Raw genomic sequence first — 10,000 nt, forward strand, 5'->3', positions numbered from 1 at the left:
TTAGACAATAAAGTTATAACTAAATGAAGACAGACTGCCAAGTATGGGTTTCATATGGAATGCAGTAGCTCATACCAAATTCAATAATTGTATTGTCCATGGAGTGCCCATAGGTTATGCCATATCATCTCCACACGTGGCCCATGTATGGCCTATATCAACAGGTTTGGTAAGGGCAGTGTCTGCCTCGCCAAAATTTTCTTAGCAAGCTTGACCAATTTTTGGTCCTAGCCGGCCTGGCCAGTGCTATAAGTTGTATTGCAGCCCAAACTTTAAATTTTCTGCTAATAAGTTCCTTCCAAGGCTAATGACTTGCCAGTTTTGACCCTGACCAGCCATGGCCTTTCCCAATCATGCAGACCATTTGTTTTTTCGCTTTTCCCTTTCAATTTTGGCCCCAGCAACGCTAGGCCAGGCTGGCCTTGTGGCCATGGTTTCCCCGGTTTTTTTATTCCCTGGCCACAAGCCAGGCTCACCCCAGCTTTTAGCCAGGTTTGACCCTGGTCTACCTGATGCAAGGGATGTTTGTTTAAAAACAAGACTTTTTTGTTCTAGCAGACTTTAAAAAAAAAAATTTTCATACTCAACACTACTGAGATTGTAATGCGGTAATCAATAACATTTTTGTCATCAACTAAAAAGTAGTAAAAGTAATTTTAGTATGGCTCCAAATGATTGCAAAATAATCATTACACAAACAAAGTTTTCAAAGAGTTGCTTTATTTATGGTGTAGTGAGTATGAGTTTTTTTGCTTGAACTCTACTATGAGGTTCCATGTTGACTAATGCACTGTTTGAATCAATTCATTACAATTTTTGATGTAAGAAATATTGTTAGAGTGTTATAATTTATACATCAATTGAATCAACATAATAATATTCAAGATTAAAATCTAGCACAGGCGCCCCAAGTTCAGTGTGATCATGGCTGACAAAAATATAAAAATTTGTATAGGAATCCTAATAAAAACTCAAGAAGATATTTATATGAAAAATTGTCAATTAAAAAGCCTAACCTTATTTCCAACGTAGTTGGATGACACAATGGAGTGAATGGCATGTCTGGACCCAACGGAATGAAGAAATCTGTGGTTGACAAAACTACAGTCTGCCATCATGATAAAGCTCAGTTTGTTATCAACAGTCGAAGCTGTGGCTACTTTTGTGTGAAAGTGTACATTCACAAAACTGTTTTTCTGCAATATTACCACCTGAAGTCGCTCACAGAACTACTACTGCATTAATGGTGGGTTGAGATGAAAGTTCAATTTTTGTCAATTGATTGTGATGTGATTTATCAAGGAATATTTATCTCAAATTGGTGGCATGTGAGAATTTAGTTTCTAGTGTTGGGATTTTATTATAACCATTAACCATCACGAAATTGAGAAATTTCTTAAATCGTATCGGATGTGGAAAATAACCACACAAGAAGGAAATTACCCATGTTGGCAATAAGGTTAGGCTGTTTGATTGAGAACTTTGTCATACATGTATAATTATCTTCTTGAACTTTTTTAGGGATTCCCATACAAATCCTTACATTTTTGTTGGCCATGCTCACACTTTATTTTATTTTATTAACTTTGCCAGTCAAGCTGGCAGAGCACAACAACAGCTTGCGCCAATTACTGTGGCCCCTTTTTTTACCCTCCCAACTATGATACACAACAGAAGACACACCACAACACCGGGAACTACATGCCCTACTCTTATCGACAAGTGTATGGGTTCTTTTACGTCCCATATGATTATTAACATTGAAGGGTTGTGAGACAGGACCTCCAGCTTATCGTCCTTATCCGAGAAGACTTGAAAGTCTAACCATTTGCAGATGTAGTTACAAAGGCAGCACTTTCTCCTCAGTTATTTAAAGACCTTGAGTGTTGGTCCAGCTGGAATTAAACTCACAACCTCCTGCATGACATGCTCAACCAACTGAGCCACCGGTGCGCAGTGGCACCTATGAATGTAGCAAAAAACATTTTACAGTATTACCAATATGAATTTAATTAAAAATATTGTATAAGAATATAATTTACAAATTACTGAAAAGTACCACTACATATTTAAATTAGTTTTCACTTTAAGGAGGTTCGAAACAATTTTTAGCTGTGCACCTGCACATAATATGCAAACATCGTAAGTAAGAAACAAGCATGTGCTGAATGAATCAAATTTGTACCAAAACTAATGTGTGCAACAGACCAGAAGTAAAAATACCAACTGGAAATAAAACTAATAGAAAAAATTTGTCTTTATCTTGAAATTTTGCTTTGTGATCTATCTTGTACGTATTATTCACAATGACACTTAAAATACAAAAATTTGAGGGAGAGTTATGTAGTATAATTTTCTGTGAACCATAAAACACCCTCTTTTATGTATGTTAAATTATAGTAGATAACGTTTTGTCATACTCTCTAAGAAGTCTAAAAGTTTACAGTTAGGGTTAGGTTACCAACTTAGTTTTTCAGATAATTTTCAAAAACAAAAATATAGAGGGCCTTTTTGCGGACCTGGCATGTTGCTATAGTGACTGGTATGATATCATAAGTATGCTTAAAGTATTACCCAATAATAGAATTGTAGAGATATTTATAGTTTGCCTACAATATGAAACATCTTTTTTTTGGATCTTTCATGATTTCATAAACACTATAGCTGCTGCAGTGAAAAACCCTTTCGAACCTCCTTAATACCAATAGACCTTTTCAGCTTGTACATTTTATTTTCCCAATACAAATCATGTGATAATACTCAGGAAACTTGGTCCTTTGTTTTGTTTATTAAAAAAAGTGCATGCAGGCATATTCATGCTTGCATGCCCTCATTCTAATGAACAAAACAAAAGACCAAACCTCCTGAGTATTATCACATGATCTGTATTGGGAAAACAAAATGTACAAGCCGAAAAGGTCTATTAGAAATACCTTTGATGCTTTATATTTATGAAGAAATTTTTAAAACCTGATTTAAGACTTAGCAAGAAGAGGACGCCAACAATTTTACAACAAACAAACACGTAAGTATAATAATGTTATGATACTACTATTACTACTACTACTACTACTACTACTATTACTACTACTACTACTGCTACTACTTAGTATTATTTTTGTTATTAACAATTATCACTATAACTTTATAATAATTCATGCAAACATGTCTATTGATATCAAAAAATTAGAATATATAAATGTAGATGTAAAATGAAAAGTCAGTCAATAAAATGTAGCCAATTTTTGAAGGTTGAATGATCAAATAATGGAAACCTTAACTTTTATGGAGTCAAGCCATGAATGAGCCATCATTTGTTAACACCAACAATCTTAATCTTATTCTAAAATAGTTCTAATTAATATATTCTCAAAACATCAAAATTCGAAAAATCCCCTAGAATTTTTTTACAACATATCTGTGAGAAAAATCAAAAATTGTTGCAAATCAATTCCAAATAAATTTCTATTCAAACATGTTGAATCAGTCAAATCAAAAATACGACATTGTTGGCGAGTTTGGGATTTATGTGACACCTCAAAAATGTTGAATTCAACCACAATAAGTTGGTGATTGATGAAAATTTAATTCTAGCTAGCCTATTTAATTGGATCTGAATACAAAAAATTGCAAAAAAACAACAGCATCCTGACATTCTTTCACACATACCCTCCTTGTCTTCCCTTTCTTTCATAGTTATTTATCTTAACATTTTCTTGCAATAAATAAGGTGAATTTCTTTTGTCTTTTACTTTTCTCTTCTGTTGTTTTCATTTGAAATCTTACTGATCCATACACACGCTGGTACTACTACATTTCCTTCAGATGGGGTTCAGCAACACTTCTGTCAGCAAGAGTTATAAGTTCTGTCACTTTCTTGTCACATGTAAAGGCTTTTATGAAACTCTGTCACTACTTCTAATTCTCTCTCCTGTCATGATTCTACACATTGTTCTGACCCTTTTTCAAGCAAGGAAGGGGAGCATGTCAAACTGAATAAAGCTTGCGTAGACTAGCAGATATTTTCAGGCTAATTTATTACTGCTCTCGAAGTTACTGTCTCTTTTTGATTCATATTTGTGAAAAAAACAGATTATAGGTCGCTGGCAGAAACACAGGTCAGAATCTGTCTTCTAAGAACATACAACAACTTGTTTTATAGGACCAATTGTATGTAATTTTGTTGTGACATTCTCATGGAATATACTTTTGTGAGGAATGTAACATTGAACTCCAATGATATTCTTAGTGGGTAGCTCTTTAATGTCAAGTTCCTGTTACTCATTGTTATCTGCTGTCAGTCCTTCATGCATCAATTTTTTTGTTACACTGTCCAATGAACAGACTCCCTTGCTTGTTATTAGGGAGAGGAAGGTGGTTTGTACATTATGGCAGTCCAATTTCATACTATTCCTCCTCATCTTGCACAGACTATTTTTTGAATTCTTGGTAAACAAGTGACTTCTCATGTAATGCAGAATTGGAAAGTCCAAGCATGCATGTGTAACCTACAATTAGTTCTTAATTCATAGTCAAGATGACTAATCTGTATCTAAATCATTTGCTTTTTGTCAAAATCTTGATGAAGTAATATCAGAAATCATCCCAATTTAGTGTACTAGCTGAGCAACACGTTGTATCTCCTTTCTGATCCTAGGGGCAATTTGGGTTTTAACTTACCCATATTTGCCTCCTCCCTGCACAAAATGAACTGAAAGTTGTTTGACATCATTATCTTTCACTACTAATAATCAGCGATATTGGCCATATTCCACAACTTTGTATGATCTTTTGCTAAAGCAATGTGCTGCTGGGTTCGTGGCTTTCAAATATATACTAAACAAAGACACTATTTTGCTAGTAATCTTCTCCTTTTGTTGGTGTTGATTTGCTTCCTTCAATCATTTGACCTGTAGGTCATTTTATTGCAATAGACACATCTTCATGTTTCTGGTGATTAACATTTCCTCTCTCCTCCTGTACGATCTCTCTTTGCTTGTAGCACTCGATCAAGAGCAGGATTTTTTCATGCTTACATTTATAGGGCTTTGCATAGTTTAGTAAATCCCACTTTTTCCACTCTTTCTCATACCTCACACAATACATACATGTAACCTCTGATGCCTGATAGTTTGTTCTGTACTATCACAATATATCCATGTACTTGTGTGTTTAAGCCTTCCATAGGTTTCTAGTGATTGGATGTCAAAAAGTACAAATAGCTTATAATTAAAAATACATAAATTTTCTTGGTGTTGCATCCATCAATATTGGATAGGGCTAAGATGTTCTTGACATAAGGTTTGACATATTACTTCGATTTCTTTTCCATTTTTTTCTTCTAGAAAGCTTCTTGCTCAGTTGTACCCCCAGCTATGAAGGGCAATCTATCAATTTCTGCTTACAAATTTTTTGACAAATGAAAATTTGCTGATTCCAGCTACGTCAGATTTATCCATCATTTCATGGCACTGTCCCCAGAACCTCACTCAGTCTTAGTATCAGCTATCAAACTTAGTGATTGATAATACTTCAGGCAACTTTACCGTAGCTCCATTATTCCCTTATTGTTTATTCTGTCCTCCCTGCATTTCAATCATAGTTTCAACTTGAACCTCCTTTTGATAATGCATCTTCACTTCGAAAAATTCTTTTAGAAAATCGAATTCCTGTTTCTTTAACCTTTCTTCAGTTTTCTCTTTAGACTCTGCCAGCAATCAGCACAAGCAGGAAATTTATATTTCCACAACCCCAATCATTGGCACTTTCAATTATTTTTCCTGTACGATATTTTTTGCATTATTTGCACTACTACATGTAACAATACTCTTTAATCCCTTCAAATGTCTCTCGATATGCTTTGCATTGCAAATATCTAGTATGCTCTTGTCTTTTTCCAGTTGTAAGTTCTAGTTAAGCTAACTTTATCAGTAACATTTTAGATGTACCGTCGATTTTTTGTCCTCACTCCCAAGCCCAAAACCAGTGATTCTTTTGTTTTAAGTCTCTCTACATCAGCAGGTACAAAATGCAGGGCACAAGTCACCGATCATTGTTTTACCTATAAAGAAAGTATCCTAAACATTCATCAAAGCTAATGTTAGGCCCAAAAACTTTTCTTTAGGCTTAATTAGGCCTAAAATTAGCTTTTTTGAATGTTTAGGATACTTTTATTTAGACCTAACTAGTCCTAAGGTTACCTTTTATAAATGTTTAGCATACTTTCTGTATAAGTTAAATAATGACCTGCGATCTGTGTTTTGTACCTGCCGCTCTCTACATGTGCCATTCGAAGTGTTAGATTCCAGAAATTGCTGCATATAATTTCCTAATTAACTTATACAAATACATGTAGATTAATAATATATTTTAAATGTTGGTCTCTTGATGCTGTAATCTGTAGTCACTCACTTTTTAAAAGTTGATCTCTCCTCTTTTTATACAAGGGCATTGGTTACATAGATAAAATACACTTTTGTATTGCAGTACTTATAAGGACTAGCTTGTCACGGTATAAAGGATTGTACAGTCATGTAAACAACAAATACTGCTGGCATTTAATAATATGGAAACTACAAAATCTTTAACAAAATCATCCTAATCAACAGTTATTTATTAATAACAATATTCACCAAATGCATAACAGATTTGAGTCAGCTTAGAACTTGTCATCACCATGAATTCTCTGACAAATTTTGTTTCTTTCAAATGAATGATTTATTCTTTATTTTTTAGATTTCAACCAAGATACTAGTTCATCAACTGTAACATGTAAGTTATCTTGAGTTCATAAATAATGATATATAATTTTACTTAACTACATGTAGACTCTTTTTGAGTTCACAATTTCCTATTTAGTCTTCCTTATTCATAATATTAATAGTTAGATTTGTTCATTTGTTTTCTATAGGTAATGATCTGAAACCATTCTTGCTAAACTCCACTAAGGTTTCAAATGATAGTTACATGGCTCCCAGTAAGTAATAGCTGCCATCATTTATTGACACCAACAATTTTCTCATAAAATAATTCCACTTAGTATATATTGTTTCTTTCAAATGAATGAATTGTTTTTTTTTCAGATTACAACCACAATACTACTACATATAAAAATAACTTGCATGTTACACTTGAGTGTAACATGTAAGTTGTCTTCATAAATGATATTTAATTATTTTTACTTAACTAAACCCTTTTTTATTTCACAATTTCCTAATATTTAGTCTTCCTTATTCACAATATTGATAGTTAGATGTCTTCATTTGTTTTCAATAGATAATGATCTGAAACAACCATTTTTACTGAACTCCACTCAATTTTCAAATGACAACAGTCACATGACTCCTTGTAAGTAATAGCTACAATAATTATTATAGCTGCCATCATTTATTGATGCTAAGTCTTTTTGTAAAATAGTTCCACTTAGCATATTTTGTTTCTCTTTCAAATGAATGACTTATTGCTTTTCTTTCAGGTTACAAACATGATACTAGAAGTACATCAAGTGTAACATGTAAGTTATCTTCATAAGTAATGATAATTATATAATTTTACTTAACTAGACCCTTTTTTATTTCACAATTTCCTAATATTTAGTCTTCCTTATTGATAATATTGATAGTTAGATGTCTTCATTTGTTTTCAATAGATAATGATCTGAAACAACCATTCTTACTGAACTCCACTCAATTTCCAAATGACAACAGTCACATGACTCCTTGTAAGTAATAGCTACAATAATTATTATAGCTGCCATCATTTATTGATGCCAACAGTCTTTTTGTAAAATAATTCCACTTAGCATATTTTGTTTCTCTTTCAAATGAATGACTTATTGCTTTTCTTTCAGGTTACAAACATGATACTAGAAGTACATCAAGTGTAACATGTAAGTTGTCTTCATAAGTAATGATAATTATATAATTTTACTTAACTAGACCCTTTTTTATTTCACAATTTCCTATTTAGTGTTCCTTATTCATAATATTAATTTGATAGTTACACTTCCTTATTTGTTTTCAATAGATAATGATCTGAAACCATTCTTACTGAACTCCACTGAATTTTCAAATGACAACAGTCACATGACTCCTTGTAAGTAATAGCTACAATAATTATTATACCTGCCATCATTTATTGATGCTGAGTCTTTTTGTAAAATAGTTCCACTTAGCATATTTCGTTTCTCTTTCAAATGAATGACTTATTGCTTTTCTTTCAGGTTACAAACATGATACTAGAAGTACATCAAGTGTAACATGTAAGTTATCTTCATAAGTAATGATAATTATATAATTTTACTTAACTAGACCCTTTTTTATTTCACAATTTCCTAATATTTAGTCTTCCTTATTGATAATATTGATAGTTAGATGTCTTCATTTGTTTTCAATAGATAATGATCTGAAACAACCATTCTTACTGAATTCCACTGAATTTTCAAATGACAACAGTCACATGACTCCTTGTAAGTAATAGCTACAATAATTATTATAGCTGCCATCATTTATTGATGCTAAGTCTTTTTGTAAAATAGTTCCACTTAGCATATTTTGTTTCTCTTTCAAATGAATGACTTATTGCTTTTCTTTCAGGTTACAAACATGATACTAGAAGTACATCAAGTGTAACATGTAAGTTATCTTCATAAGTAATGATAATTATATAATTTTACTTAACTAGACCCTTTTTTATTTCACAATTTCCTAATATTTAGTCTTCCTTATTGATAATATTGATAGTTAGATGTCTTCATTTGTTTTCAATAGATAATGATCTGAAACAACCATTCTTACTGAACTCCACTCAATTTTCAAATGACAACAGTCACATGACTCCTTGTAAGTAATAGCTACAATAATTATTATAGCTGCCATCATTTATTGACGCCAACAGTCTTTTTGTAAAATAGTTCCACTTAGCATATTTTGTTTCTCTGTCAAATGAATGACTTATTGCTTTTGCTTCAGGTTACAATCATGACACTAGAAGTACATCAAGTGTAACATGTAAGTTATCTCTATAAGTAATGATATATAATTTTACTTATTATAACTGGACCCTTTTTTATTTCACAATTTCCTATTTAGTCTTCCTTATTCATAATATTAATAGCTAAATTTGTTCATTTGTTTTCAATCTATAGATAATGGTCCGAGACAACCATTCTTGCTAAAGTCCACTGAAGTTTCCAATGACAACAGTTACATGGCTTCCAGTAAGTAATAGCTCCTTGTAAAATAGTTCCACTTGGTATATTTTGTTTCTTTCGAATGAATGAATTGCATTGGTTTTTTTTTTCAGATTACAACCAAGATACTAGTGCATCACATGTAACATGTAAGTTATCTTCAGGGTCATAACGAGGTATATGGGATCAAGAATCACAGCTCTGGGATCTGGAATCACAACATGTGACATCAGGATCGGGATCAAATTTTTGTGGGTTCAGGGATCAAAAATTCTCATTATTTTTGCGTAAAAATATGGAATTAGTTACAAAAATATGTACCTTATTACAACCCTGTTATCTTCATAAATAATCATGATATATAATTTTACTTAACTAGACCCTTTTTTTTTACAATCTCCTATTTAGGCTTCCTTATTCGTAATATTAATAGTTAGATTTGTTCATTTGTTTTCATTAGACAATAGTCTGAGACGACCATTCTTGTTAAACTCCACTGAAGTTTCGAATGATGACAGTTCAATGGCTTCCTGTAAGTAATAGCTACTGTCATTTATTGACACCAAAAGTTTTCTTGTAAAATAGCTCCACTTGGTATATTTTGTTTCTTTCAAATGAATGAATTATTGTTGTTGTTTTTTTCAGATTACAACCAAGATGCTAGTACATCAAGTGACGGTAGTGTAACATGTAAGTTATCTTCAAGGTCATCACTAGGTATACAGGATCAGAGATCACAGCCCTGGGATCTGAAATCACAACACATGAGATGAAGATCGGGATCAGCAGTATTTTGCATAGAATCAGGGA

At 32.5% G+C, this 10,000-nt stretch overlaps 1 protein-coding gene across 1 annotated transcript in view; it reads right to left on the reverse strand.

The window, feature by feature from the left end:
• Positions 1-2,804: 2,804 nt before the first annotated feature.
• LOC137984966 (uncharacterized) overlaps positions 2,805-10,000 on the reverse strand; it is a 21,922-nt gene continuing 14,726 nt past the window's right edge. The window contains exon 8 of the mRNA XM_068832342.1: positions 2,805-9,939. The gene's annotated coding sequence lies outside the window, so the exon portion shown is untranslated. The remainder of the gene's footprint in view (positions 9,940-10,000) is intronic.

Source organism: Montipora foliosa, chromosome 14, assembly GCF_036669935.1.
Source record: "Montipora foliosa isolate CH-2021 chromosome 14, ASM3666993v2, whole genome shotgun sequence".
Taxonomy (NCBI): Eukaryota; Metazoa; Cnidaria; class Anthozoa; order Scleractinia; family Acroporidae; genus Montipora; species Montipora foliosa.